We start from the raw sequence: 26,513 nt of genomic DNA, 5'->3' as shown, positions 1-26,513 counted from the left end.
TTAAAATGTAAGTCCGTGGTTAATAATGGTACTTGGAATTTTTTTCAGAAGAACTTTTTGTTTTTACTTCAATGATTCAATGATGTAATTAGAATGAGATTAAAGTCGCAGTTTTTCTAGGTTCTGTCTGTGTCATATCAGACAATTTATTTCATTTCCTCGTTTGGTTTCCTCCTTGCTATTATTTTATTGATACTGTTCTCTCTAAAATTCATGTTGACACTTAATCCCCAGTGCAACACTTTAAAAGGTGTGACTTTTGGGAGTCACAAGAGTGACTGTCATCATGAGTGGGATTAATACCCTTATATAAAAGAGCTCCAGGTGGAAGAAAGCATTCCCTTCCCCTTCCATCACCTCTGCCATGTGAAGACACAGGTTTCTCTACTCAGAGGATGCAGCATCTACATGTCATCTTGGAAGTATACACTGAGCCCTTAGATACCAAACTTGCCTACACTTTAATCTTTGACAACCAACCTCCAGAAATGAGAAATGAATGTTCGTTCTTTATAAATTGCATAGTCTGAGGTATTTGTTACAGCACCACAATGGACTAATGTCACAGGATCCTTGAGGTGTTGCATTGCCAGCTGGAAACCTCTGTGGCTGGTGGTACCTTTCGCTGAGTTTGGTTCATGCCTGCTGTTCTCATTCCTCCCACTCAGCCTGGCAGGCTGCACTTGGCTCGCGCTACCTGCCTGGATCCCATACCTGCCAAGGGTGAGCCAGGTGCAGAGAGGGGAGATGCGTGAGGGAGCAAGCCTGGGGTCCAGCCACTGTGCACAGCCAGGAGCTCTGGCTGTGGCAGGGCAGGCAGCTCTAGGAACCAGCATGGGCATTGGCTTCCTGGGAGGCTGCAGCTGGACCAGACATACTGTAAGCAGCTTCAACTGTGGGCACCAGGGTGTGTGGTAGCAACCAAAGCTTGGAGACACCAGGGACCACTGAGCCCCAAAGATGTTGTCATAGCCCTGGCTTGGGGAGCTCCTAGGCCTGGGATCCTTGAAGGGCCACAGCTCTTCTCCTTCTCTCTTCTCTCCTTGTCACTCTCAACATGGCAAGCAGGTGGGTGCATTTCAGCACTATTTGTGTTACAGCTCTTTCTGTCCTGCCATTTGGCAGTCACAATTCTTGTCCTGTGTCCAGGAAGAGAGAGGTATGCAGACAGGTAGAGGATGAGTAAGGCAAAGAGGTGCTTTATTGAGAGGTAGTGTAGCTCTCAGGAGACCCGTTGTAACCCCTCCTCTCTGCAGGCAGGTCTTCCTGATGTCTGCCTGAGTCTGGCTGAGTACAAGTTTGTATGGGCTTCAAAGGAGAGAAAGTGCATGCTGACTGGTCTACGGGTGGCCATCAGAGGCCTGGGAAAAGCATCGTAAGTTAGCACTCCAGTCCATGGAACTGGCAGCTAGGCCCCCATGCCTCAGGCCTCCTGACTTGAAGGTGGGGCTTCACCAGGAGACCTGTCTCTTTCTACTCAGGAGACTGACAGCCTCCTGCCTCCATTCATGGCACCCAGGCAGTTCATGTTGAGGGATGTCCGCAGCACTGTGCTGAGCTGCCCCTGAGCACCCCCTCAGCCTCCCTCCTATACTCATTAACTCCCAAAGTCCAGAGGGGGCTAAGATGACAGTGGGGCTAGCATGTCAGTGCTGCTCCGAGCACAGGCACATCTGGCCAGGTTGTGACGGTGGACAAACTTGGCCACAACTTTGCTCCAAAATTGGAATTGGCTCTGGGAGTGGAGTAAGGCTAGGCAGCAGGAGCATGCACCTCTGAGCCTGCAGGGGAAGGGGGACTTGCTGGGCCCCTGAGAGCACAGGGATGCTTGGGCCTGCAGCCACAGCTGGGTGGCTGTAGTTGTGCCAGGGAGCCCAGGGCTCCCACTCCACCGATTTGGAAGGGGGCCGGTCTCCCGTGGGTTTCTGGGTCCCCAGCTCTGTGGCAAGGGCACCCCCAGCTGCTCTTCCTCTGCAGCTAGTGTCTTTGTAGCAGCTGCTCCAGATGGGCTGCCGCCGCCATCACTAACACACTTCTCTATTTTTTGTGTGGATTTTTTTTCTTTCTATCTATATTTTCTTTTTTAATTTCTTTTTTATTTTACTTTAAGTCCTGAAAAACATGTACGGAATGTGCAGGTTTGTTACATAGGTATATGCGTGCCATGATGATTTGCAGCACCCATCCACCCATCATCTAGGTTTGAAGCCCCACACGAATTAGGTTTTTGTCCTAATGCTCTCCCTTCCCTTGCCCCCCATCCCCCAACAGGCCCCAGTGTGTGATGTTCCCCTCCCTGGGTTCACGATGATGGTGCTTCACAAAGATAGCATAATATCACGTAAATAGTATGTGTTTCTGACCACAGTCACTGCTCAATATTAGTCCCTTCCTGCTATTTATACACGCTACCCTAAAGCCTTCTAATTTCTACTTTCTGGCTTCTGACAAATAACTGAAATTGATTATTTTTGTTCTCCAGGTAGCACTAAGAGACCTTAAACACTTACGTTTCTAGAATAATCTTGGACATTTGCGATTAAAATTTAGGTTACATTTGATGACCAAGCACATTCTTGCTGGATGATTGTGAATAAAACACACCCAGGCATAGGTGAATTATGTGCAGAACTGGCCTTCTAGCTCTGAGACTTTATGTCAATAAAGATTGCTTCAAAAGTGATGTCCTAATAGGCAAGATAATCTGTTTAAAGCTAGGATTAGCAGTTCAGTAAAATCCTTCATGCTCTTTACATTTATGCAAAGTTTTTTCAATATATGTGTATTTTTCAACTATGACATTTAGACATCCAGTAAATACTACTGCAAGATATAACAAAATACGGTATATCCTTTTTTTTTCCAAAAAATGATGAAAAAGCTGTGGTTACTATTGAACTTACTTTGTTTATTTTATTGATGTATGAGTTTTATGGCAGTTTAATAGCAAATAATTGTACCATCTATCTTCTAAATGGCCAGGTAAGTTAAAAAATACAGAAATTCTTGTCACTGACTAAACGGGAAAAGCAATTTCCAGTTTCATGTGAATATTTTGTCTCAAATGTGTATTTTTACCTATCCCTATTTACTGTTATGAATCACTACCTACACTAGATTAGAATACAAAATATTTCAATCTTTTCAGTAGATTCTTGTTCATATATTCTGTTTGTCATATTTCTGTCTTTGCAACGAAGAAGAGTAGGGCAAACTGCATTCACAGATTGAAATCTTTGACATTCTTTGAGAAATAAGAATTTTTTTGAAAACATAGTGCAATGTGAAGGTGTAGCGTTCAGCATACCGATGCTACGATTATTGAAATATTTCATATTTTAATAATCTTAAGCACAATAGAATCATGCAGTATGATGGCTCCATAATTCTTTTTAGCTATCTAATATTCCATTAAGTTACATTCTTTTTATAAACATGTAATGGGATAAAATAATTACAAAACATTTGTAAAATTATTTTTGTGTCAAGTTAACTTAGGTTTAGAAAGCTTTAATTTTCACACGTTTTAGTGGCCTGAGATTGAATAATATAAACTCTGACATGATGTGAAAGCCAAAATAGTTTAAAATGCCAGGAGTTTTAATGTTTATTTCCACTAGAAATGTTTAAATGAATGCAAAAAAATCTCATGTTTACATATATTTGTCTTATCCCTCAGGAAAAGTACACATATAGTTCTTTCTACCTCACCATACATCTTTGACAATATTCCTCAGTAGTTAATTTTTTTCATGATAAAATCAGAGAAAGTAGTAAGACAACACAAAATCTGAATGTATTAGATCTGTTGCCAATTATATGTCCATATTTACTGAAGGTTTATTTTCAAAAATGTATACTGTATGTCCACTGGAAAAGAGAACTTTGAGTTTTACCTAGCATTTTAGGGGCATACCAGTACCTATGAAGAAAAGCCGTGCTATCTGAGTAGTTTGGTTTTTGTTGAAATTGCATTTGAAAACACTTCATAAGTATAGGCAGGGTTTTATAATACATACGTCTCTTAGCTTTCAGATGTTACAACTTGACAATGAATTCTATTTGCAAAAGATGAGTAAGACAAAAACTGATAGAACTAAAATAAGAAATAGATTAGTCCATAATAATAATCGAAGAATCCAATATCAATCTCTCAAGATTGATAGAACAAATAGATGTAAAATCAAGAAGGGCACAGAAAACCAAAAAATGCTGTCAACCAAAATGACCTATAATGATATTTCCATAATTTACAACTTATCAATAATGGAATCACAATATTTAAATTGTACATGAAACATTCACCAAAATAGACTATACGTCTAACCTATTTTAAAAAGTCAGTGCTACCCTAATACTAAGACCCTTAAAAGGATATTACAATAAAGTGCAGACCATAACCTCTCTTTAAGATTGATAGAAAAATCTTCAACAAAATAGAGGAAAATCAGATCTAGCAATATACAAAAAGGAATACCCAGAAAATAGGTAGGTTTGAAATTCAAAAATAAGAATATGACTCATATTAACAAACTAAGGAAGAAAAAATCATTTCAATGTGAAAAAAATCATATCCATTCATAAAACAATGTTCCTAGGGATAAAAGAAACCTCTTTAATTTGATAAAGGGCATCTACAAAAATTACAGCTATCGTATATAGTGGTAATAGACTAGATGATTTTTCTTAAAATTTGGGAACAAGTAAAGGATTTGCAATCTTATTACTACTATTTAATATCAAACTATGAGCAATAGGACAAGGAAAATAAAAGTTGTACAAATCTGAAAGGAAGATGTTTGCAGCTGACCGGATTATATTAAAAATCCTAGGAAATCTGCACAAAGAAGCTACTGTAACTGACAAGAGGTTTAACAAGGTTAGTGGAATAAAAAAATCAATACACAAAATTCTACTGTATTTCTATATACTAGTAATAAACAGAAATTGATATTAATAGATTAGTACAATTTAATATTACACCAAAAATAAGAATAACTTAGATATGTCAGTGGTGCAATAAGACTAGGTTACATAGCCTAAGAAATACAAAATCTTTAATCATTAATTTTAAAAGACTGAAATAAGTGAGTATACATTTTATGTTCATGGATTGGAAGATGTAATATCGTTAAGATGTCAATTTTTCTCAATTTTGAATATATATTTAATACATTCCTAATCGAAATCTTAGCAGAATTTTTTTGTAGAAATCAACAGGCTGATTCTAAAATTTATACTAAAAGCTCAAGAAATAAGAACTAAAATGATTCTGAAAAATTAAAAACAAAATTGGAAAGTTCATATTACCTGACCTAAAGACTTACTATTAACTCTGTGGTATTATATATATGGAAGAAGGACATATAGATCAATGAAAAAAAAAAACAGAGATTCCAAAAATAGACTTATACATATATGGCCAGTAGATCTTGACAAAAATGCAAAGCAATTCAATTAAGAAAGATAATCTTTTTAACAAGTAGTGGAGAAACAACTTGAAATTTATATGCAACATAATGAATCTCAATACACATACCATATATAAAAATTAACCCCAAATAGATTATAAATGTAAATATCAAACCCCAAACTCCATAGTTTCTAGGGAAAAATATGGAAGAAATTATTTTTGAACTTGAGATACACAACGTTTTCCTAGATACAGTGCTGAAAGCACAATTCTTAACACAAACCTTTTAGGATACATTTATATAACAAAAGTCCTCAGAATCAGTAAGAAAGCATAGAACTTAGATCTTCAATTCCCAGTAACAAGTGGCATATGAGTTGGAACTTAAAGAATATGGCCATTGTCCTTTTTTTCTTGTCTCTCTCAAAGACTTGCATTCTCTCAGGGGACTCCACCAACTAAAATCCTGGGCTGCCAAGCGTCCTGCAGTTTCCCAGAGAGCCAGATACTCTTCAAACTCCACTTCTTCTCAGTCACCCATAATGCACCACCTTTGCCTTCAAAGGTTAACACCCGTTCATCTTTACATCTTAGTTCACACCTCAGCTCCTCCAGAAAAACTTCCTTAACCAATTCTACCTCATCCCTAAGAGTGCCATGGTGTGGGCTGAAGAATATCTCTCCAAAACTCCGTATGATGATGTCCTGCCCTCCCCTTACCCACTGTATGACCATATTCAGACAGAGTCTTTGCAGACCTACAGTCTTTTTAAAATTAAGATTAAATGGACATCAAATAAGATATCTGTGTGTTTATGTGTGTGTGTATTTATATATATACTATATATGTACATATATATACTTATATATATGTAAAAAAATAAGATCCGAAACCTTATTATATAACCTCATATATATATGTGTGTGTGTGTATGTATAAAAGAATAAGGTCTGAAACCATCTAAAGCAGAGAATGGCAAACTTTTCCTATAGAGGACTGAATAGCAATTATTCTAGCCTTTGCAGATCAGACACTGTCTGTCACAACTACTCAACTCTGCCCTCATGATGTAAAAGCAGACACACACCGTGCACAAAGGAAGGGGTGCAGATATGTCACAATAAAATTTCATTTACAGAAACAGGTACTGATTTGGTAGTGGTTTGTCAAGCCCTGATTTAAAGTCTTGTCTTTTTAATCTACTGTACAACCCAATTGATAAAACAATTCAAACTGAAAATGCAATTTTTATGCCCCCTTTTAAAGCTGTGTAAGATTCCAATTAAGAACTGTTCGTGTGTTTTCAACACATGATGATGTATCTCTCACTGTGATGGTTTAATTAGTATACAATTCACGCCTGGTTAAATGTAAATGAAGTGCTTACTTCGTGATAATTTAAAACGCTCTGTTGTATCACGTGCAGTTATTAAAAGCCTCATTGACATGATTACTTATTTTGTTTTAAAATTTATTGTCAAGATGCAAGTTGGCAGGTTTAACCATTCCTTTTGTAAATACTAAACAATTCTATGTCATGAAAGAAAAGTGTCAACTAGAATCTTTTCTTTGAGGCTTATGCTATGAAAACAGCATAATAATTTTAATACAATAGCTTATACATTTATTTAACAATATATATGTCATACTGAGAAGCCAGATAGCTATTAAATGATCCCATGTAGAGCCCTACATGATTTATGGTAACTTGGTCTGTTTAGTGGGGTTAAGAGCACGTTGTCAATATCTCTATCTTTCACCTTGTTCCGTCTTTTTTCTTTCTTTTTTTTAAATTGTCTGAAGATCATGGTTTAGAAAGTGAGTATCTCTGTATGGGCAAGGGGATTCTAGAAACTTTGGAACAATTTATTTCACTGGATAACTCTAGGAAATACACATATGGCATTCTTCAGGCAACATTTATAAAATCATTCTATCTAAACAAATGCTTTTCAATGTGTCTTGTAATTAAAACCCATATGGGTATTTCTTTTTTTTTAAAAAGGATAATTTATGGAGTTCTTACATGGAGATTATGATTTTGTATATGTAAAGCGAGGCTAGGAATTTGCATTTTAAATTAGCAGCCAGCAATTCAAATCTGAATTTTAAACTCAGATTATCTGAACATAACAATTTAGGAAACATCACCTAATTTCTTAGGTCAATTTGAATTTTCAGGTAGCTGGGTGTATAACTGATGTAAAATTCAATGGAAATTGGATATGACAGCATCAAACAATGGTTTCCTAGAGCCTTGGAGGAATTAGTATAGACCTCAGGACAGATGAGGGTAGATTTGGAAACACTTCCTGGCCTCCAGCCATTTTGACCTCTAATAGAGTGACAGAATTAGACAGGAAAAATGTAAAAAGAGGATTTATTTCCACAAAGAATATGAGATTTCACCACTATCTGATATTATAATAAAATTATATTTCAGTAAAGTCAGGATCATCTCCCACTTCTACACCCTGCTTTTTCTTAGCTGTTTACTCTCTTAGTCATGTTAAAATTAATGAGTACTTTCTTTTTATTTTTTTTCTTGAGACGGAGTTTCGCTGTTGTTACCCAGACTGGAATGCAATGGCATGATCTTGGCTCACCGCAACCTCCGCCTCCTGGGTTCAAACAATTCTCCTGCCTCAGCCTCCCGAGTAGCTGGGACTACAGGCGTGCACCACCATGCCCAGCTGATTTTTGTATTTTTAGTAGAGCCGGGGTTTCACGTTGTTGACCAGGATGGTCTCGATCTCTTGACCTCGTGATCCACCCGCCTCGGCCTCCCAAAGTGCTGCGATTATAATCATGAGCCACCGCACCCAGCCCTTTCTTAACATGACAAATTGTATAAACCCCAAACCAACATCATGCTTCATAGGCATGTTAGATATACTCACATTAAAATAAGAAACAAGACAAGGCCTTCATTCTCATCCTAACGTCTCTGTTTTTTAACATTACTCTGTGTATAGTAGCTGATGAAATAGCTGAAGACTATACAATATACCTGAAAATACAGTAGAGGCCCTTCATCAGGTGGAGATGATTGGGTTTAGAGTCAGCAGAACTGTCCCTGGGCAGAGAAATGATGCAGTGAGTGAGGCTGAGTGTATAAGTCAAAGCCTGTCCAGACAGGGTAAGTGATGAATTCTAGAGAAAGAATGTAGTAGTGTGGAGCAAAGATGCCCTTTCCAAATTTCAAGGAGCCTGATCTAAAGTTGTTCGAACAGTAGACTTTATGAATAAATGCCAGTAGGGTAGTAGAAACATTTTTCAGAAATAAAGAAATAGTTTTTAGTAGCCAAAGGGTCATGAGAATCCTAAGAATCTAAGAATTCTCTGTTCCCTGCAATATAACGACATTGTGAAAGGCGCATTTCAACTACTCATAAATGTAAATGCTATTTACGTGAGAAGATTAAACAGAAAATAAAATTTAGATAAAGAGCACAACATTTGTATCTTTTAATCCTATTGCTTCAGTCTCTTACTGAACAACTAGACTAAAAAAGATAAGGATATAGGACTGGGCATGGTGGTACATATCTGTAATCCAAGCACCTGGAGAGGCCAAGGGAGGAAGTTTACCCGAGCCCAGGAGTTCAAGGCTACCGCGTGAGTCACTACCAAACCACTGCAGTCCAGCCTGGGCTGCAGAGCAAAACTCTGGATCTTAAAAATAATCATAAATAAATGAATAAAGATTCAAAGAAAAGAATGAAGAATAAAAATGATTTAGATCAAGTTGATATATATCTATATAATGTATATATAAAACTAAATATATGTTAATGCTATATATGTGTGTGTATATATATATATATATATATACACACACATAGATACACACACACATTATATTTAAAATTTGCTATGCATTCCTACATAGGTTATGACTTGGTGGTTATACAGACTGCCAAGAAGATGTCAAATATTGCAAAAATTAGAAATGTAATTTATTAATTTTTTAAAAATATAAGAAATTAGAATTTAATAACCAAACCAGAAAGAAAGAAAATGCTACCACTTCAAAAATTACAAAATATATTTTCCTTTTAGACAATGGAAACCATTGTTTCTCTTAAGCAATAAGGAATCTAAATCAAAATGATAGAATATCTAAAAAATAATGCTGTATTGGTAACATATATTGGTAATACCTATTAATAATACATATCAAGACACTTTGAAAATATATCAGAGGCTCTCTCCCCAAAGAAAAATGTATAGCTGTTTTTTTTTTATTTTTATTTTTTAGAATGGTCAGATATACTGTTTTATTTTTATTTTTATTTTTATTGCATTTTAGGTTTTGGGGTACATGTGCAGAACATGCAAGATAGTTGCATAGGTACACATGTGGCAATGTGTTTTGCTGCCTCCCTCCCCTTCACCCACATTTGGCATTTCCCACCATGCTATCCCTCCCCAGTTCCCCCCCACCGCTGTCCCTCTCCTATTCCCCCCAATATATCCCAGTGTGTAGTGCTCCCCTCCCTGTGTCCATGTGTTCTCATTGTTCATCACCTGCCTATGAGTGAGAATATGCGGTATTTCATTTTCTGTTCTTGTGTCAGTTTGCTGAGAATGATGTTCTCCAGATTCATCTATGTCCCTACAAAGGACATGAACTCATCATTTTTGATTGCTGCATAATATTCCATGGTGTATATGTGCCACATTTTCCCAGTCCAGTCAATTATCGATGGGCATTTGCGTTGGTTCCAGGTCTTTGCTATTGTAAACAGTGCTGCAATGAACATTCGTGTGCATGTGTCCTTATAGTAGAATGATTTATAGTCCTTTGGATATATACCCAGTAATGGGATTGCTGGGTCAAATGGAATTTCTATTTCTAGGTCCTTGAGGAATCGCCACACTTATGTTAGAAAATTAAACCCACAAATAATAAAATAATTAGCATCTACTTAATTAGGTTGAAAAATATTTTAAAGGTTTTCGAAGGAAAGCAGGTGGAATTAATACACAGATTAGTTTTATATTGCTGCTGTATAAATGTAATGGCTTAGATATTAGTTTTTGCAGTTCTAATGGTCAAACCTCTAAATCAGTTCCCCTGGGCTGAAATCAAGGTGTCAGTGGGCTGCCTTTCTATTCTTGGGGGGCTCCAGGACATATTTTCTTCCTCCTTCCAGATCTCAGATGCTGTCACATTCCTTGCAATATGGCTCCCTCCCACTATCTTCAGTGTAACCAACATCTCATCTCTTCCACTAATCCTTAGTCATAGCACCTTCTGACTCTTGTCTTATGCTTCTCTCTTATGCTTTTAAGGGTAACTGTGACAGGGCCCACATGGAAAATCTGGGATAATTACCCTATTTAAGATGATTAGCAACTTTAGTCCTATCTATAACCTTAATTCCTATTAATTGCTTACCCGAACATATTTACTAGTTTTAGAGATTAGGAAATGGATCTATTTGGGACCCATTACTCAGCCTCACACACATACAAAAAGAAATCAATAAATTAGAAAAAGTAACAACTAGAATTATAATTATATCCAATATCCCCTTGTAACAGAAAAATAGACTATTACTAAGCTCATTAAGAAAAAATAAAAACACAGAAAATATATTTAAAATTAGAATAATATTTTGAGACAACTGCAAATAAAGAGGAATAAAAGGAAAAAAATTCTTTGTTCAACTCTGTAAAAATAATTTTTTAAAAATGATAGTTTTTTTCTAGAAAAATATATTTTTAAAAGCTTCACTTCAGATGAAAGAAAAATAAAATTTCATAGCAGAATTGGAAAAAGTGTCAAAGAACTATATAGCCTCTAAAAATAATGCAATAAACCCTGATGGTTTCATGGGGTAATTCTCACAAAATAGTCTTTATGGACCATACAATTCTAATGCTTTTAAAAGTTATAGATATTGGAAGAATTAGGAAAAATTCCACATATGTTTTATGAATTCAGAAAAAATACACACACACATACACACAGATGCAGGCCAATCTTAAGAATATTAATACAAACAGAATATATTCACATTTAATAAGAGTAATACATCATGACCAAGAATATTTTGTTTCAAAATTAAGAATGACTCAATATAAGAATATATGTAAATATTATTTTAAACAATATTAACAGTAAGTGTTGTTAAAATATAAGAAAAGTATTGTGGGAAATCCATGGGTCAACTCATTATTAATATTTAATTAACATTAATAATTATGGAATTAATATTAAAACAATGGGAGAATCCTGTTAGTTGCCTAGATTTTGTGATAATGAAGACAATAAATTTCCATTTTTAAAACAACAAATTAATATAGCAAAAATACCTTATTTTTATGGGCCACCAAATGACAGAATAACTAGCAGTGAATCTAACAATAAACTTATCCTATATATTTACTTATAAATGTATATAATATAGTAATCAGTACTGTGAACCTTCCAATTAAAAATTATCAATAACTGTATTGTAATCTTCATAAAATATTAATACCAACAAGATATTTTTCATAAGAGGACTTGTGGATGTAGGTTAAAAAGGGAAGAAAACTTTATTTAAAAGTTATTATGGAAAAAAATTATGAAAAGGAAATGTAGTGGTTATGGACTAGCCTTTCAAGATGTTAAAATAAATTTTTTTTTACTGTTGGAATTGAAGCAGAATGTTACAAATACAGCAGCAGAGAGACTGGTGATTTTCCTGTCCAGTGTTTGTCCGATTTTACTAACAGTACAAATAAGTTACTACAAAAATAAATTGTAAAAGTCCTACGAATATTGTATTATGAAAAAATCCTACAGGATTAAAATAGGTTTTATAAAATAAATTGTAATTAGAAGATAGGCTCTACTATACTGATAGAAGAAATTTTTTAAAATCTATGAATTTTTAAACCTAATATACATTTAAAAAAAATCAACTATTGTAACTATTCACAATAGCTAAAACACAGAAAAAAAACTTTATTATAGTTAAATGAATAAACAAATTTTATCATACACAAAACAATGGAATATCCTGCAATTAATAAAAGGAATTAAATATTGATGTAAGCTCTATTATGGATAAACTTTCAAAATGTTATGCTAAGTGAATAGCCAGACATAAAGTTATGTGTAGTTTGATTCCATTTATATGAAATATACACAACAGATACATCCATAGAGACAGAAAGCAGATCAGTAGTTTCCAAGTGATCAGAATATAACTACCTAGTAGGTACTGCACTTATTTGAAGGATGATTAAAATGTTTTAGCTGTAGAGGCGGCGGTGGTACAATATTGTAAATGTACTGAATGCCATTGAATAGCTCACTTTAAAATAGTACCAATTTTACTGAAATTATTCCAGAAGATGGAGAAAGAAACAAATCTCCCTAACTCATTCTATTAAGTCAATATTACCTGATACCAACACAAGGAAAGGACATAAAAAGAAAAGAAAACTATAGGTCAGTATCTCTCAGTATGGATGCAAAACTCCTCAACAAAATACTAGCTAACCAAATCCAACAGTACATCAAAAACATAATATGCAATGATTAAATGGGTTTCATCCCAGGAGGCAAGGATGGTTTAACACATACAAGTCAACAAGTATGATGCATCATATAAACAAAATGAAAAAAATACAATCATCTCAATAGATGCAGCAAAAACATTCATTGAAATCCAGCATCCTTTATGATAAAAACCCTCAACAAAAGAGGGACTTACCTCAGAATAATGAAGGCCATTTCTAATAAATCCACAGGTAAGAAGGGACTTACCTCAAAATAATGAAAGCCATATATAACATATCCATAGCCAACATCATACTGAATGGGGAATAGTTAGTTGAAAGCATTCCTTCTGAGAACTGGAACAAGACAAGGATGTGCACTTGACCACACCTATTCAACATAGTACTGGAAGTCCTAGCTAGAGCAACCAGGCAAGAAAAGGAAATAAAAGGCATCCAAATTGGAAAAGAGAAACTAAAACTATTGCTATTCACCAATGATATGAATATATACGTAGAAAATCCTAAAGACTTCCAAAAGACTCCTAAATTTGATAAACAAGTTCAGTAGAGTCTCCAGCTACAAAATCAATGTGCCAAATCCATAGCACGATTATACACCACCAATAATCAAGCTGAGAATTAAATTAAGAACTCAATCTCTTTTACAGCACCTGCAAAAAAATACCATACCTAGGTATAGACTTAAGAAGGTGAAAGATCTCTACAAGGATAATTAGAAAGCATTGCTGAAAGAAATCATGGAAGACATAAACAAATGGAAGCACATCCCATGCTCATGGATTGGAAGACTCAATATTGTGAAAATGACCATACTGCCCAAAGAAGTCTACAGGTTCAATGCAATTCTTATCAAAACACCACCGTCATTTATCACAGAATTGGGAAAAAAAATTCTAAAATTCTTATGGAACCAAAAAAGAGTGCAAATAACCAAAGCAAACCTAAGTAAAAAGAACGAATCTGGAGGAATCACATTGTCAAACTTCAATGTATACTGTGAGGTTATAGTTACCAAAACAGCATGGCACTGGTATAAAAGTACACACATGGACCAATGGAACAGAATAGAGAACCCAGAAGTAAAGTCAAATACTTCGAACAACCTGATTCTGACAAAGCATATGACAACAGAAATTGGGGAAAGAGCACCCTACTTAATAAATTGTGCTGGGAAAACTAAATCGCCAGATGCAGAAGAATAAAACTGGATCCCTCTCTTTCACTATATACAAAAATCAACTCAAGACGAATTGAAGACTTAAATTTAAGACCTGAAACCACAAAAATTCTGGAAGATAATCTAGGAAAAATCTTCTGGACTTTATCCGAGGCAAAGAATTTATGACTAAGACCCCCAAACCAAATAAACAAAAACAAAAATAAATAAATAGAACCTAATTAAATGAAAAAGCTTCTTCACAGCAAAAGAAATAATCATCAAAGTAAACGGATAACCCAAAGAGTGGGAGAGATATTTGCAAATATGCATCTGATAAAGGACAAAACCTACAAGGAACTGAAACAAATCAGCAAGAAAAAAAAGAAAACAAATAATCGCATCAAAAATTGGGCAAATTATGTGAATAGATATTTCTCAAGATACACAAATGACCAAAAACAAGAAAAACAGCTCAACATCTCTAATCATTAGGGAAATGCAAATTAAAACTATAGTTCAATGAGATACCATCTTACTCTGCAAGGATAGCCATTATTAAAAAGTCAACAAAAAGTAGGTGTTGGCATGGATGTGGTGAAAAGGGAATGCCTGTGCATTGCTAGTGGGAATGTGAATTAGTGAAACCTCTATGGAAAACAAGATGCAGTGTTCTTAAAGAACTAAAAGTAGATCTATCATTGATCCAGCAATGCAACTTCTGGGTATCTACCCACAGGAAAAGAAGTCAATATATCTAAAAGACACTTGTATGCCTATGTTTATTGTAGCACAATTCACAAAGAAAGGGAACCAACTCAAGTGCCCATTGACCAATATATGCCACATAAAGGAAATGTGGCATATATACCCCATGGACTATTACTCAGCCATAAGAAAGAATGAAATAATGTGTTTTGCAGCAACTTAGATGGAGCTGGAGGTCATTTTTTTAAGTGAAGCGACTCAGGAATGATAAACCAAAAATCTTATGTTCTCACTTATAAGTAGGAGCTAAGCTATGGATATGCAAAGGCATACAGTGATGTAATAAACACTGAGTGAGACTCAGAAAGGGAGAGTAGAAAGGGGGTGAGGGACAAAAAGTCTGCATATTGGGTACAATGTACACTACTTGGGTGATGGGTGCACTAAAATCTTAGATTTCACCACTATGCAATTCATCCATTAACCAAAAACCATTTGTATTTTAAACGCTATTGAAACATGTATGTATATAAAGTGTAACTCGGCTGACCGCCTTTGAAGACTAACAATTTGAGATGACAATAACCTGATAGTGTAGTAATAAGATCTGTCAATAGCTCTTCCAGCAGATAATTTAAGCAAAATGATGGAGGTCTACCCATCATTGCACATTGAATGCTGATATTCTTGACTTTAATAGGAAAGCATTTATCTTTTGCACCTGCTCCAGTATATGCATAGCTGTCATGTATTCCAACAAAATAGAGGAAAAACTGTCACTATGATTTAAGAACTCTGCATTGGCATTAGAAAAAGTAACATATTTTGAGCAGTTAGAACTTACTTTTTTGGCTGTATTATGCCTAGTTTCTACAATGAATTATTTAAATTTTGTTTAATAGTATTAGTATTTTCTTATTTATTTCATCAGTATGGCTTTATTACAGAAAGCTCTTTGAATGAGAAATAAAATAAAATGGTTAATTTTATGTCATGTAAATTTCACCCAAAATTTCAAACTTTGAAGCAAATAATTTGACTGGAATTTTAATATAGATTATAAAACAGTCATTTAATTTAAAAATTTATGTAAAGGTAATTTTTTTAAGAGTTAAAACTAAAGCTACTACCCTAACATCATGGAAGTTCAAGGCTCTCATTACAATAAAGAAAAGCTTGGATGCCTTGACTCTTCAAATTGTCAAAATGCTAATATTGGCAGAGGGTAGTTGTCTATGTGTTCTGAGATCAGAAATACTGAAGTTTTTTCTCATCAAACCATTTCTCATGCAAATAATTATTACTGATTGCTCCAACATGTTCCTTGCTTAAAACTAAAGACTTTCTGGACTGAAATTGAAAAAGATACCTCTGCCCAAATGTCTTACATTCACATAAAAATATGACCAAGTATTTTTTTTCTTGAAATTAGGCAAAAAGACAAATATTAGAGAAATAAAAGGGGGACGCTAGAATTTTTCTGGCTATACTTAGCATTTGCTATCACAGTACTAAATCTACAAAACGCTTTTCAGGGAGTGCTCTCCAAAAAAAGCTACTAACAAACTAAACAAGACATATTTTTTTCATGAAGGTGAAAAAATAGCCAATTATTTGAGGGTTACCATGCATTTAGATTTTAATCCAAATCAAAAATATTAAATTTAAAACCAGTATGTCATGTCCACCAGTCTTCTCAAAACATTCATCTTGGTAATTTGTATAATGAATTATCCAATGTAAAAGTTGGATCTATTTTGCATACATGATGAGCATTTCTTATTTGCCCTGAGGTCAGTAAAAAGTATTTAAGAATGTTTAGTTACATCAAAATTCATTTGGTAAAAACTACCAAGAAAAAAATCACCAAACTTGTTTTCTTTCATAACATTGTAAATATTTCCACTCAATCACTTAGAAATAAATGTTAGAAAATAATGCACTGAATAGATTTCTACATTTTAGAAAATCAGTTAATTCCAAATATTTAATAATAATGAACAATATTTGGATTAAATAGATATGTATCTTTCAAATGGTAGATAAATATGAAGAAATAAAGATATATAGAATTCATGTTTTATGGTTTTAGGAATATGCTATGGTTAAACTCTAAATAAAAATTTTGTTTAAAATTCAAAATAGCTTTTAGGGAGATATTTTATTAAAGCAATTAATTTGGTTGTTTTACTTGTGCATTGAATGTTTTGCAATTGAGTAGTTACTATAATTATGTCATTACAATAATTATGCTATTGCTCCCAGTAATTATATCATTTAATTATATAAGTATGCTTACAGGAATTAGTGGTATAATTAGAACATGTAATTACATAGTAAAATAGAAAACTGTATTGTAAAACACACTAAGTTGGATATATTGGACTATTTCAAATTATAATATACAAAGTATCCTGTTTAAAATTTCTTATTATTTTTAAAAACTTTATTTTGAGATAATTATATTTGAGAAAGTCCATATTCCCTTCATCCAAATATATCCCATCCATGTTTGCCAACTCTTCCAATTATGTCGATTTTTGAAAAATGATCCAATTCCGGGGTCATTCATTGTACTTAATTATCTTTATCTCTTTAGACTCCATCAATATCTATCACTCTATCAATCATTCTATCATCCTTCTATTTTTCTACAACAATCTGTTTGTCCATCTATTTATCGATCGATTGATTGAATACTATGACATCACACTGACACCACTAGTTCCAATCCAGAACTTCAAGGTTCATATCTTCTTTTTCATATTTGTAGCTGCCCTCTCTAACATGAGAAACCTGGCTTCACTATGCTCAACATATATACTTATTTACTCATCTCTAGAATAGTCCCTTAGTCTTTCCTTGACTCACATGTGTCTGTCAGTTTCCTCACGGTAAAATTTCTATTTTTCTACATATAATTAATAAATATGTAGAGATAGTCCTGTGTTATATAAATATATCATTATGTGTCCTATTTTCACCTACTTGTTCATCAGAGTTCACCTCCAGTGAACATCTTGCCTGAGAATGATACTGTTTGATGGCTCCCAAATGGTGATCTTTATAATTATCCAATTTCTTTAACATTAACGTTTTATTAATTAGTTAGCATTCCATTGTACGAAAAAACTTTCCTTATTCATTCATTCCTTCAACTATTTATATCATATAATTTCAGATTACTCAATATTGCTAAATGTTCTATGTGATAAAATCCATCAAAATTATTGATTTGAATGCTCAAATTACTCAGGCATGGAAAGTATGGTTCATTCAAGTTGAGTTATATTCTTTTCTACAGGTTTCCATCAGTTTTTGAGTATTTCCTTAATTTATGTCACATTAACATGTTCCTAGCTAATCTTGTATTTTGCCTACACACCCCTTGAATCAGTCATTTCTCTAAGAAACTCTTGCTTTTTTTCCAGAGAGAATGGTATTTAGAAAATGAGGTCTGGGTACTGCATGTACTCATTGTTCCTGGAGTACAAAGTCAGGAAATATACACACACATCACACACACACACAGACACACACACACACACACACGGTGTACTCATTGTTCCTGGAGTACAAAGTCAGGAAATATACACACACATCACACACACACAGACACACATCACACACACACACAGACACACACACACACACACACAGACACACACACACACGGTGTACTCATTGTTCCTGGAGTACAAAGTCAGGAAATATACACACACATCACACACACACACACATCACACACACACACAGACACACACACACACAGAGACACACACACACAGACACACACGGTGTACTCATTGTTCCTGGAGTACAAAGTCAGGAAATATACACACACATCACACACACACACAGAGACACACACACACACAGAGACACACACACACATCACACACACACAGACACACACACACAGAGACACACACACAGAGACACACACACACACACACACGGTGTACTCATTGTTCCTGGAGTACAAAGTCAGGAAATATACACACACACACACAGACACACATCTCACACACACACACACAGACACACACACACAGAGACACACACACACACACAGAGACACACACACACACACACGCGGTGTACTCATTGTTCCTGGAGTACAAAGTCAGGAAATATACACACACATCACACACACACACAGACACACAGACACACATCACACACACACAGACACACACACACACACACAGAGACACACACACACACACACACGGTGTACTCATTGTTCCTGGAGTACAAAGTCAGGAAATATACACACACATCACACACACACACACATCACACACACACACACACACACACAGTATTTGCCCTGGGAGCAGTAGAAATTATTTTAAAATGTTTAGTTATTGTTCCTGGAGTACAAAGCCAGGAAATATACACACACATCACACACACACACACACACAGAGACACACACACAGTATTTGCCCTGGGAGCAGTAGAAATTATTTTAAAATGTTTAGTTATTGTTCCTGGAGTACAAAGCCAGGAAATACACACACACACACACACACACACACACACACACACGGTGTACTCATTGTTCCTGGAGTACAGAGCCAGGAAATGCAAACACACATACACACACACACACACACACAGTGTATACTCACACATACAAACAAGCAAACAAAAAAATGTGTTTTGCAATGGCATTTTTTTCTGTTTCTGTCTATACATATTGATAACCATGAGTTTACACTGGTGCTTTCAAATCTAAAACATCAAGATTTATTCCCGCTTTTCCATTTCCATTTTTCTAAATCTCTTCTCCAATTTCAGAAACCTTGCTCTTATGATCCTTAATGTATTTACTAATTACTCAATTGCCTGTACTTAATCAGTCTCTGACCTCACATGGACACTGTCTGCTCAGCTGCCATTTAGCACTGCTGAACTCTCACCCTGCTCACTTGTTTTTTACATGGGCCCCAACTTCACCCTGAAGTCTTTCTCCTTGGCTACTTTTCTCCCTCAATTTTGACACTCCTGGGCTACTTCTCTGCTTAACTGCTCTTCTCAAATGAGAATTAAAGCCTGTTGGACTACTGCCTCCTTCAGCTAGCCTTTCTTACAGTCCCTGGCCACTTCTTGGCTACTTAGAATTTTTTAAATTAGCATTCACAGTATATGAATAAATAGATGCCAGAGATAAAAAGTTAAGGAAAATGTCAGCTTTGTGTATTTATCAAAGAATGTGATATCAAGTTTTTATCAGTTGATATTAAGTGAAATATGTTAGTATTACATATATTTTAGTTCAAAATATCAATATGTGTAATTTTATATATTAATGGTATAACAAGATCTCAATAATAGAGTTGTTATGCTCAAAATGTTTCTTATTGTCATGGCAGTTTTTTGATGTTGTGAGTTTGCCTTGATGATAAATGCATAAAATTAATTAATTTTACATTCAAGCACCTCCTTTGAATTTGTCTCCATAAATTAAAAATTAGAAAATTACAAATTTAGATATTCTAAAACTGCAGAAGCTCCAGCAATTATGTTTGAATCTTTATTTCTTTGTCATATGTTATAATAAATTATTTCAAGCATTCTAGAAATTGTAACCTCAGTGTATGATTCCAAACATTCATATGTGTAAGATGTTACATTATGTATACACACTGTCAATGTGTGTATGTGTATATATACACACACTGTCAACATGTGTGTGTATATACACACACACTATATATATATATACATATGCACATACACACACACACACACACACACACCACATTGTGCTGTGAATTCTTGGTCTGTGAATTCTTATTTTAAAAATTCTAAGTAACCAAGAAGTGGCCAGGGACTGTGAGAAGCTAGCTGAAGGAGGAAGTGCTCCAGCAGCTTTCTATCTCACCTGAGGAGGAAGCTAAGCAGAGAAGTGGCCCAGGAGGGTCGGAATTGAGGGAAAAAGTGGCCAAGGAGAAAGACTTCAGGATGAAGTTGGGGTCCATGTAAAAAAGCAAGTGAGCAGGGTGAGAGTTCAGCAGTGCTAAATGGCGGCTGAGCAGACAGTGTCTATGTGAAGTTAGAGGCTGATTAAGTACAGGCAATTGAGTAATTAGTAAATATATTAAGGATTATGAGAACAAGGTTTTAGAAATTGGAGAAGAGATTTAGAAAAATGGAAATGGGAAAGCAGGAACAAACAGTGATGTGTTGGATTTAAAAGCAACAGTGTAAACTCCTGGTTATCAATATATATATAGATAAAGAAAAATGTATATCTGTATTGTTTCTAAAAAGCTTGATTTCATGATCCTTCCTGAAAGACAACAATAATCTAAACCTTAAGCACAGTTCGTTAAGTCTGTGTATTTTGATGATCATTTATAAGTTGTAAATATCATGACATTTTATTCTTAAATACTTTATCATTTGTCTTCTAAGAAAAGAATAAGGACTTTCTCCTATATAGACACAGGTAAAATCATCATAAATGCAATCCACATTTAACTTCTCTGATTCTCTCAGTACTCTCATTTTTAGCCTTAATTCTCTCCCTCCCACCTTCCCTTCCCTCCCCTCACCTTTCCTTCCCTCCCCTCACCTCTCCTCCCTTCTTCTTTTTTATCTTTTTAATGCAAGATACACTTAAGGATCAAACAATGTACAAAAATATCATGGTATCTTTTATTTCCTTTAATCTATAATAATACCCCTGTTGTTCAAATCTTTTGCAACATTCACGATTTTTTTAAGTTTAGGCCACATATTCTGCATAATATATCTGATTGAATTTGTCTAATTTTTACCTCAATATTAGATTCGTATTAAACATCATTGTTAAGAATACAATGAATTATTTTTGTTCTGTTAGCACATAATTTACCCCTTGGATGAAGTTACCTCTGATCACTTTATTAGGGTGATATGCCAAATCTCTTCATTCTTCAATGTATAAATAAACACTCTATTCTTTGTCCTAAGTATCTATGGACCAATATTTTGATACTATATGACCTTCACAACACAACAACATACATCCATTGATATTACTTTCCATAATCAATTATATGGCTTGCTTGTTTGATTTTTATCTTTTATTCATTGTGTTATGATTTATTACTTCCATTCTTTTCTTAATGTTCTAATTATCATAACATTTGGTCAGTGGGAGTACTATGCATTTTGATATTTGCTCATCAATTTCGACCACTTCATAACATTTTGAAGTAAGATTTTCCAGACTCATCTCATACTTTCCTAAGAACAGAAATCAACCATTGCTTTCAAAATTCCTGGTTTATTTTAGTAGAGAACAGTACTTAGAAACTGAGGTCTGGGCAATTGTTGGGCTCATTGCTACTGGGATGATAATGCTCTTTCTGTTGGAAAAAAATAACTTAAAACTGTGTTTTCTGGTACTTGTCCAATAACAGAATTCTTCTCATTCATTCAATACATATTTGGATCTCCCTTCTCTCTTTATGAAAATTCTGACTCCAGAAAACATAAGTAGAGTTACTCTCATCCTCAAGATTAAAAGAAAGAAAAAATGATTTGGATTGACTATCACTATCAACAGAAAATTTAATTCAGAATTTTTAATTTTTTTCTCACTTTTGTTGTCTTTGAACTATAACCCATGCAAGGTGTATAACCAGAGGACTGCATTTGAAATTTACTGGAATTAATTTATTTTGTCTGTGCTAATATTTTTATCTTGATATAATCTTTTAGTTTTGTTTCTGATACTACTGCCTTTAAAATTTTCCATTTTATTGATTTTATTTTTGAATGTGATTATATTAACCTGGTTCCCAAACCAAATTTATATAAAGTACATGCTCATGGCAGGCTATGTTGGTCTAAATTTTGTATGTGAGTCTCTGAAGCAAACTACATTGTTTAGTCTCAAAATGCTTTTTAATGATTTTTAGGATTAGTATGGCATGTAAATTCTTTTTAGGATTAGTATGGCATGTAAATTTTTTCATGATTTTTAGGATTAGTATGGCATTGAATTGAACTATTTTGATTTGATAGATTATTTCAGGGGAAATCTAAATCTTTACCTTATTAAGTCTTCTTATTTGTAACAAATCTTCATTTCTTTATTTATAGCCAGAAGCTTCAAAGGTATTTTCTAATTTCTCCAGCCATATTTTGCTCGTCTTTTGTAAACATATACTTGGTATTGTTAATCATTTTAAATTTTATTAATATAAAAAGATAACTTACTTTATGGTTCATGGTTTCTGCATAGTTTAGAACTTTAATGGGCATTATTTGTCCTCTGCTTGAAGTGCAGGTCTGCTGGAGATGTATTCTCTCAACTTTTTATTGTCTAAAAAATTTTATATTTTTCTTTCATTTCTGAAAAATAAATTTCACTAGCCATAGAATTCTGTATTGGCAGTTCTTTTCTTCAGGACTTTAAATATTTTACTTTATTGTCTTTTGGCTTGCAAATTTTAAAATAAAGAAATCAGTTGTCATTTTTGTTCTTGTCATTTGTACCCTGTCATCATGCTTATTTCAGTTTCATTGAGCTTCCTGCATCTCAGAGCTTACATTTTCACCAAGTTTGAAAAAAAAAATTGGCTCTTAATTTTTGAAATATTTTTTACTGGCATTATTTATACCTTGAGACTTCGATTGCACATGTTATTTCATATAATATTTCCTCCACAGGTTGATGATATATTGTTCATGTTTTTGTAGTCTTTTTCATTTTATATTTAATTTTGTATAGTTTCTAAGCACTGATATGGTTTGACTCCGTGTCTCCCTCCAACTCTCACCTTGATTTGTAATAATCCCACGTCATGGGAGGAACCCATTGGGAGATGATTGAATCATGGGGGCAGGTTTTTCCTGTGCTGTTCTTGTGATAGTGAATAAGTCTCATGAGATCTGGTGATTTTATAAAGGAAATTTCCCCTGCACGTGCCTTCCTTTTGCCTGCTGCCATGTGAGATGTGACTTTGCTCCTCCTTTGCCTTCCACATGACTTTGCCTTCCTCCTTTGCCTTCCATGGTTGTTAGGCCTTCCCAGCAATGTGGAACTGTGAGTCAATTAGAGCTCTTTCCTTTATAAATTACCTAGTCTTGAGTATGACTTTACTAGCAGTGTGAGAATGGACTAATACAGTAAATTGGTACCAGGTTTTGTTGGTACCAAGGCTTTGTTGCAAACATACCCAAAAATGCAGAAACAACTTTGTGGAGTAACAGGCAGAGGTTGGAAAAGTTTGGGGGGCTCAGATTAAGATAAGAAAATGTGGGAAAGTTTGGAACTTCCTAGAGACTTGTTGAATGGCTTTGACCAAAATGCTGATAGTGATAGGGACAATAAAATTCAGGCTGAGGTGGTCTCAGATGGAGATAAGGAACAAGTTGGGAACTGAAGGAAAGATGACTCTTCTTATGCTTTATCAAAGAGACTGGCAGCATTTTGCCCCTGCCCTAGAGATTTATGGAGCTTTGAACTTGAGAGAGATAATTTAGGGTATCTGGAGAAAGAAATTTCTAAGCAGCAAAGTGTTCAAGAGGTGACTTGGGTACTGTTAAAAGCATTGTTTCATGTATTCAAAACATATGCTTTGGAATTGGAACTTATGTTTAAAAGGGAAGCACAGCATAAATTTTAGAAAATTTGCAACCCGATGATGTGATAGAAAGGAAAACCCCATTTTCTGAGGAGAAATTCAAGAAATCTACAAATATTTTCATAACTAACAAGGAGCCAAATGTTAACTGGCAAGACAATGGGGAAAATGTCTCCAGGGCATGTCAGAGATCTTCATGGCTGTCCCACAATCACAGACCCAGAGGCCTAGGAGGAATAAATGTTTTCATGGGCCAGGCCCAGAGCCTTGCTGCTTTGTGCCATATCATGACTTGGTGCCCTGCATTGCAGCTGCTCCAGCCATGGCTAAAAGGGTCCAAGGTACAGCTTTAGCTGTGGCTTCAGAGGGTGCAAGTCTAATCTTTGACAGTTTTCACACTGTGTTCAGCCTATGGGTGCACAGAAATCAAGAACTGAGATTTGGGAACCTCTACCTAGATTTTAGAGGATGTATATAAGTGCCTAAATGTCCAGGAAGAAGTTTAGGGCTGGAGCCCTCAAAAAGAACCTTTGCTAGGGCAGTACAGAAGGAAAGTGTGGAGTTGGAGCCACAGAGTCCCCACTGGGGTACTACTTAGTGGACTTGTGAGCAGAGGGCCATCATCCTCCAGAACCCAGAATGGTAGATCCACCAACAGCTTGCACTGTGCACCTGGAAAAGCTTCAGACACAGTTCCAGCCTGTGAAAGCAGCCAGTAGAGAGGCTGTACCCTGCAAGGCCACAAGGGCAGGGCTGCCCAAGACCCATGGGAACCCACCTCTTGCATCAGCATGACCTGCATGTGAGACATGGAGTAAAAAATAATAATTTACAACCTTTAAGATTTGGCTGCCCATTGGATTTTGAACTTGTAGAGGGCCTGTAGCCCCTTTGTTTTGGCCAATTTCTCCCATTAGGAATGAGTATATTTACCCAATGCCTGTATCCCCATTATATTTAGGAAGTAACTAACTTGCTTTTGACTTTACAGCCTCATAGGTGGAAGGGACTTGGCTTATCTCAGATGAGACTTTGGACTGTGGACTTCTCAGTTAATTCTGAAATGAGTTAACACTTTGGGGAACTATTGGGAAGGCATGATTGGTTTTGAAATGTGAGGACATGAGATTTGGGAGGGGCCAAGGGCAGTATGATATAGTTTGGCTCTGTGTCCCCACCCAAATCTCAGCTTGAATTGTAATAATCCCTACATGTCATGGGAGAGACCCAGTGGGATGTAAATGAATCATGGGGGGCAGGTTTTTCTGATGCTGTTCTTGTGATAGTGAATTAGTCTCACAAGACTGATGCTTTTCTAAAGGGGAGGTCCCCAGCACATCTGCTCTTTTTGCTTGCTGCCATGTAAGACATCACTTTGCTCCTCATTCAACTTTTACCATGATTCTGAGGCCTCCTCAGCCATGTGGAACTATGAGTCAATTAAACTGCTTTCCTCTATAAATTACCCAGTCTTGAGTATGTCATTATTAACAGCATGAGAATGGACTAATACAGGTACTGTCTTGAAGTTCAATTATTATTTTCTTTATGGTATTAATCTGCGGTTAATTCATACAGGTTTTGTCTTCATTAAAAATATTTTATTTTTAATTTAGTCAGTCTTATCTGAGTCCTATTTGATATATTCAATTTGTCTTCTTATTCTTAAATGTATTCCCCATCTTTTGCACGTGTGGACATATTTATAGTAACTGTTTTAACATCTTGTCTGCTAATTCCATCAGCTTACCATTTTTGTTTTGTTTCTCTTGTTCTTCTCTCCCTTTTGCATTATAACCCTGAATACCTTTCTTGAATTCCTAATAAATTTACATTGGATGTCAAAACCAGCAAATTTTACATTTTGACATGCTAAATTTAGTTTTATTATTTTAAATTGTTATGTAAATGTTGAATTTAGCATTAAGATTACATTAGTTTCACCACTAAGGTGGTTCACTTCTTAGGACTCCACTCAATGCTCCATGTATTATTAGGTCTTTCCACTCTGGTTGGTGAGACCACAACTATTCTCAACACAGAATGGGATGCATGAATTATTCATTCTACTCTTCTTTCTTTCCTCAGTCTTAGGAAGTTTCCACTAGTACATATTCATAA

At 35.1% G+C, this 26,513-nt stretch overlaps 1 protein-coding gene and 1 long non-coding RNA gene across 2 annotated transcripts in view; one reads left to right on the top strand and one right to left on the bottom strand.

Moving 5' to 3' along the window:
- The window catches only part of LOC118146914 (uncharacterized), a 336,502-nt gene that overhangs the window by 220,190 nt on the left and 89,799 nt on the right, over positions 1-26,513 (top strand). The window lies entirely within an intron of this gene.
- Positions 1-26,513, bottom strand: part of LOC118146703 (keratin, type II cytoskeletal 8-like) — a 125,868-nt gene that overhangs the window by 59,393 nt on the left and 39,962 nt on the right. The gene's annotated exons all lie outside the window — the stretch shown is intronic.

The sequence above is a fragment of the Callithrix jacchus genome, chromosome 13 (genome assembly GCF_049354715.1).
Source record: "Callithrix jacchus isolate 240 chromosome 13, calJac240_pri, whole genome shotgun sequence".
NCBI classification, from domain to species: Eukaryota; Metazoa; Chordata; class Mammalia; order Primates; family Cebidae; genus Callithrix; species Callithrix jacchus.
This window is presented reverse-complemented; position numbering and strand designations above follow the sequence as displayed.